The following is a 7,140-nucleotide window of genomic DNA, read 5'->3' as shown; positions in this document are numbered from 1 at the left end:
GCACCTTTGTGGCTGATACTTCACCGTCTGCAGAGAAATCACAAGGCACTAATAAACTTGGCCAATTTGCCTTTTCAGGCTGCCTCTTATGTCACCAGTTCCCGATTTGCTGCCGCCTGCAAGGATCAGCACATGGCTCTGTTGACCTACTACTCAGGAGGTACACGCCCTGCTGCCAGCAAACTGTCAACCTCATTACCCTCATGTGAAAAGTGTAAGGGAAGGCTCTTTTAGTTCTGTATAAGTACAGTTTATCAACTTCCCATTTGAAGATTGCATGACCTCCAAAGCATTATAATTTTGTTCTCCAATGAATGCTAACACAAGTTGAATGCGTCTGGATTGAAGCAATCCAAGTAATAGGTGTCATGCTATTGCTGAAGGCATTGTCCTCTGGGCCCTCAGGCCACGGATGGTCCTGCCAAGTTTGATTTTTACTCAGGGTAGATTCTCTTCCAGGAGACCTGCACAGCCACCCTTGTAATTTGCCATTAGAAGAAATCTCTTTCAGTTTTTCCTGTCTGTCCAAACAGATATGCCTATACAAGTACATCTATATATATACAGGCATATTTCTCAAATATTTCAACTCTTCAAAGATGAAAATCCTCAGGCCCATGCAAATCAATCATTAAAAATAGAAGTCTAGTAGGGAAATAATTCTTTATGGCTTTGCATACTAATTTTATACTTAGATATCTCTGCATGGGGAAAGTTTTTCCTAAATTTTTGAGATCCTGGATCTAAAAGTATGATTGTTTATGACAACCTCATGAAGTAAGAGTTCTCATAACTTCAGTTTTCAAGAAAAAATGAACATTTCACCCCAAAACCAATCTCTGTTATACGGTAAAGGCATAGAAGTATTAGGATACTTAGATTTCAGATTTAGAATGTTAGGATATATTTTAAAAATGCTAAATTCAACACTATGAGTTAAAGGAAGGATAAGGAATGTGAAGGGATGGGTTTCATTTGGGTTTTAAACCCAAATGAACTTTTTGACCAAATCAATATATAAATTAGAAGAGAAATGGAATCATTGATGATAGTCTAAAAAACAAGAGAAAATGATGAGTGGAATATAGAAGAAGCAGACATTTCACCAGAAAGTGAGGCAATCAACTTCTCTTAAATTTTTAGAAAGGGAACTATTGCCTTTCTAAGAATAATCAAGACCAAAATCTTACATGGAAAAGGCAGGGTTGAAGGACAACAGAGTTGACACAGATATTAGTGCTCTGTGGGAATTTCCTGTATCTGAATGTTCAGCTTCTTAACTTCTTAAAACAGAGTTGGCTTCACAGGGTTCCACTGTTTCGTGTTTTACAATAGATTATAGTATGATTTGTGATCAGGAGAATTCTACAAAATCATGAGCTTAATTACGGAAATGAACATTAAATGTATGTGATTAGGCTAATAAAATGTTCTTCAGAATGTATAAACTATATTTATGAATCCTTCTATTTAATTTCATAATAAAATAAAGAGCATATGAACTACTAGAATAATAAAACATCATCTTTTCATTGAGCTCATTCTACGTAAGAGATAGAGAGGAGGAGAAAGGAAGGGGAATTGAGAGATACTGAGTCTTACATTTATTGAGAAGTAGGAAGATCCTTGGGGGCCTTGTTCTCAAGCCTGCAAGCTTAAACTAAATCAGCTCTTTCAGAATGAACCCACTTGGGTCCTCTGTTATTCTGACCCAGGAGGAGAGTGTGCTTTGTTCCCCATGAATAGTTTCTGATGTAACTTGAAAAAGTAGAAAAGTGATTAAAATAGAAAATACAACAATATCAACAGATACCTGAGAAGAAATCAGAAACACTAAAATAATAAAACTGAAAGAAAAAATTACCAATAAGTGATTTTATGTCTCGCATAGGGGTGATTTAAAAAAATAATATGCATCTTTAAAATAATTACATGATGTTACACATCAAAGTCACTCTATTTAATTACCTGGGATGGGAAATTTGCAAATGTCTAGTTTACATAATAGCAGCGCTTTAAAGTATAAAACACACCATTTTTAAAAGTGCTCCCTTTTCTTTTCTATTTAAAATAATAAAATAAAATAAAGTATATTATAAAATAAAAGCCCTGAATTTTTATTTATGAGTGAGAATCACCACACGTTGAATACTCTTACAGCAAATAATATTAGATAGAATGCAAGCAAACAAACAAGCAAAACCCCCGGAATAATTCTGTTAAATCTATTTGCCGACTATTCATGTACTTAGTATTTCGCTCTATATGAGAAAGAGATGCAAAGTTAAAAATTTACATGAGCTGTTAACTTTTCTCCCAGTATTAATAAGCTTAGGCTGAACTGTATGATCTCTAGGACTCTGAACAAAAAAGGCTTATTCGCTGCTCACTGTACCTGTTTATCTGGTCACTCTCGGTCCCAGGCTAGTGGAAGAGTCCCCATTTAAGATGCTGCCAGTCCTCATCTTAAAGGGAGAATTAGATTATATTTTGAACCATACTAATGGGAAAAATTGAAGGCGGAGGAGAAGAGGGCATCAGAGGATGAAGTGGCTGGATGGCATCACTAATGCAGTGGACATGAATTTAGGCAAACTCGGGAGATGGTGAGGGACAGGGAGGCCTGGTGTGCTGCAGTCCATGGGTTTGCATAGAGTCAGAAATGACTGACTGGGTGACTGAAAAACAAATATTTTTGACTAAGGAGTCATAGTAAAACAATTCTCATTGAAACTTTAATTTTAGTAAAATGGTCATGCCACTAATGGGGGCAAGAAGAAATTCATCATCTTTCAAAACAAAGCATTCATTATTGCTTCATTATTCACATTTTTGTATTTCAGTAGTATTTTGTTATTCTATGGACTAAGTTAAAATGTTCCCTTTATTTTTTCAGTACCTTAGGGCAGATCTTTTATTCACATGCCCTGCTGGTACAGAATAGCAAGAAGCAAACTATCATTAAAGCACCCATAGGTTAAGTCCAGAATTAGAAAACCCTTATTATGATGATTGGGAGAGAAGCAAAGTGTAGAGAACTCAATTTCAGATCAAAAGCTGTGTCCTTAGTCTTGACAGAACAATCAGTCTTTGACTTTTACACAATAAGCAAATCCGATATGCATTTTATAAATAGCAAATAAATGGGCAACCTCAGAACATCATTTTAATGACTGTGACTTTCCTGACTGCAACCACACTTTCCGTATTCAATGACGCTTCCTGGGGAAGATGTGAGTCAGGAAAACTTAAAAAGCACTTAAAAACCATAGCAGACAATGAAGAGTAAAAAAGACCATTTAGGTTTCCTGAAAGAGAAGCATAGCAATATGCCTTCAAAAGGTTTTCAAAAGGCATCAGTTTAGGATTCCGCTCACAAAGTTAAGGCCACTAAGGCAAAACTACCAGAAGCAGCAGAAAAAGACTCTTTAAAAAATACTAGAGGCTTCATTAATATACTTCAGTTTTAAAAATAAATAATTATCTTCTTTGATTTAATATTATTTATGAATGCTTGAAATAATACTCTTGTGAAGGTTAGGACTCTAGAAATAGTTTATATCATTATTTTCTCTGCTTAGTCTACTCCAGGGACAAAAACTCAGTGGAAACTCGATAAATATAAATTGCTGCTGCTGATGATATCTTCTCTGAGACGCACATACAAGTTGAAAAATCCGTCATTAAGTCCATATGCCTTTTCAGTTTGAATTTGTCTTTCTAGAGAACTTGAAGTCTGATTTATTTCAGTTTTGTCTCTGCTATATTTTGATGAGAAATGAAGAAACTACAGACACAGACCTTTTATATTGATGATGCAGGATTTATTTATTAGTCTCATTCACCGGGCAGATTAGGGAAATATCTTTTTTGAAGTCACCCACTGCATTCTGGGGCAATGAGCCCTTGTGAAACTACAAATTCAATTATAGTGTGAATTAATATTTTATACATTAAATTTCATGAGTTATACTTGGTTGAACAGAGTAACTGAATTAAAATATGATTTATAATTAAATCCTTATCAATCACCATTAGATTGCAACCAATCTGTATAGTCAGTCCTCAGTGCTCATTTAAAATTGAGAAGTGACTTGTCAGGTAATAAGAGTAATCAGTTTTAGGCAAGAAACAATTGCTTGCTGCAATACAGTCATATTTGTAATTGATCAGTAGCAGTGCAATGATTTATCATTCATGAGATATGTCCTACCTCAGAAGGCTTAACTTATACAGCAGTGCATTCAGCCTTAAATTTGCAAACATTTCACAATCAGAACAGTTCCATACTCTGTGAGAGATGTTTCATGTTTTTAATCTCTAAAAATTTAGAAATTAAACTAGATCTACTTCCAATCATCATATTATTCATAGTATCACAATTAAAAATTATATTATTTGTACACATTTATGTAAGTGTATTGTTAGTCCTGTAAAAATATTTTTAAACCACTCATGACATGGAAAAATGTCACCTTGGGCAAAATGGAAGAAAGGTTACTTGTTTACAGATTTTTTCTTCTCATTAAGACATTTTGCTTCAGAGTAGTTTAGGTTCATGAACATTGATGTTTTCATTAACAGAAAAATCGAGTAAGTTTTTTCCATAAGCCTTTATTTGACCATGAAATGCTCATCTGTTATTAGGAGTACAAATAGAAGGTTAAAAATTTTATATTTATCGATGTAAGTTCCTTTATATGAAACATGGGAAATAATGGTATACTCAAGGCTCATAATTGAAACAGGTTTTCATAGGAAGAATCAGGAGCTGTATCCCCAAGTGGCTGGTGGTCTATAAGTACAAGATCTCAGAGAGCAGGAAGTAAGGGAATAAAGAAGGAGACGTAAGGCATGCAGGTTTAATCCCTAGGTTGGGAAGAGAACCTGGAGGAGGACATATCAACCCACTCCACTGTTCTTACCTTGAGAACCCCATGGACAGAGGGGGCTGGCAGGCCACAGTCTATGGGGTTGCAAAGAGGTGCATGACTGAAGCAACTCAGCAGGCACCATAATATGACAAGACAGAGTTGCAGACAATAAATTCAAGAGTGAGTGTTGCTAAGTTTGGGGGTAATTTTTTGCTTGTTTGCTTTTGCTTTGGAGGAGAGGAAAGGGAACAAAAGTATGTTATACATCATGATCTAAAGTTTAAATTTCATGGTGTGGTTCTAAGTTTGACCAATGTGCTTGGTCTGTTGCCACCTTCATTTTTTATCTGTGCTAAGTCATTTCAGTCATGTCCGACTCTGGGTGACCCCATAGACGGCAGCCCACCAGGCTCCCCCGTCCCTGGGATTCTCCAGGCAAGAACACTGGAGTGGGTTGCCATTTCCTTCTCCAATGCATGAAAGTGAAAAGTGAAAGGGAAGTCGCTCAGTTGTGTCCGACTCTTTGTAACCGCATGGACTGCAGCCCACCAGGCTCCTCCATCCATGGGATTTTCCAAGCAAGAGTACTAGAGTAGGGTACCATCGCCTTCTCCAATATTTAAAGTCTAAACAACCTTAAAAACTACCCCTGAAATCATGCTTAGGTAAAACCTGCCTGGAATAGATTAGATACAATGCATATAAACATATATATACCACTCTCTAGTATAAAATTTTTCAAAAAACATATGGATAATACAATAATTTATAAAGAACAGTTGTTTATATTAACACTGTAATAAAGCACAAACTCAGAAAAAAGTGATCAGGGTATTGCTTTTTATCTGTAATTGGATATAAATAGAGTTTACTTATCTCAGAGTCAAAAGAATAAACATATTAATATATGTGCAATAAATTTTCTACTAATGTAATTCAAATAAAACCAAGTTATTACTGTAAAATTTTTTGCTGAATAGCCAAATTAAACGATGTTTTTATCACTTTGCTGGTTTTACATAAGTTCAAAATGCATTTATTTTCTCAATACAAACCACAAAATTCATAATAATGAGCAGATGATGTAAGTGAAAACAAGTTTTGCAATGATGATCTTAATTACAGTAATGTTATCCATATAGTAGGTCACAAAGAATCAGGGGTGCAAATTTTACTAAGAAAATTATTAGTAAAAAGGAAGAGAGGTAGTATTTCAGTGAATTCCACCATTATATTTACAAGTAAAGAATTTTCATCTTGTTGATTATACAACATGCACATACAGACACACACACAGAGATATAATTGAAGTGAATATACATTTTTGTGTAGAGTAAGACTGTTTATAATTTATGAGGATAACATCCAAGTTTATATATCCATATGCAATATTTTAGAATAGCCTTGTGTGTGTTTGTGAAAGTTCTCAGTCATGTCTGACTCTTTGTGACTCCATGGACTATACAGTCCATGGAATTCTCCAAGCCAGAAGCCTGGAGTGGGTAGCCCTCCCCATTTCCAGGGGATCTTCCCAACCCAGGGATTGAACCCAGGTCTCTCACATAGCAGGCAGATTCTTTACCAGCTGAGCCACAAGGGAAGCTACTAGAATAGCCTGAGGTTATAATAATCCTTTATAAAATGATCTTTATAAATTGAAATACATAACACAGAACTGTATAAATTGGATTTTGAAAAGTTTCTGAATTATCAAGACCATATATTACCTTTAGTAAGAGTAGATCTCAAGTTCTAATCCAACAGAAAAGAGAAGACATATGAAAAAGTTAAAATGTTCATATTGTAACAAATATTATTTCATATATATTTAAATATTTTATCTGATCACTTAATTTTAGATCTCAGAAATATATGTTTATATTTATTATATTCAGCTTAATGAGGCTTTAAAAAAATGGATTTTATTATAATATTTCAATGCCCTCATTTGTACAATACGTTCTTTAATAACAAAGCAAAGCATGTCTCTTCATCCTAAATCTGAAAATGAGGTATCCATCACTCTAACTTATAATCATATATTACAGTTTATAAGAAAATTAGCAGTCAGTTTACATTAAACAGCTTAAATTGAACCTGTAACTTAATAAAGCATAGTGGGAAAACCATTATCTAAGTAGGAGGTAGGCTTAATATACCCTGTACCTGTAAAATGTCATTCATAGAAAATTCACTCAAGATTTATAGCTGCAGGTAATAATTCAGTGTCGCTGAAAAGCAGGGCACATGCCTTAGCAGGAGAAAT

This window comes from Budorcas taxicolor, chromosome 20 (assembly GCF_023091745.1).
Source record: "Budorcas taxicolor isolate Tak-1 chromosome 20, Takin1.1, whole genome shotgun sequence".
Classification (NCBI taxonomy): domain Eukaryota; kingdom Metazoa; phylum Chordata; class Mammalia; order Artiodactyla; family Bovidae; genus Budorcas; species Budorcas taxicolor.
The sequence above is the reverse complement of the archived record's forward strand: the minus strand, read 5'-3'. Positions refer to the sequence as shown.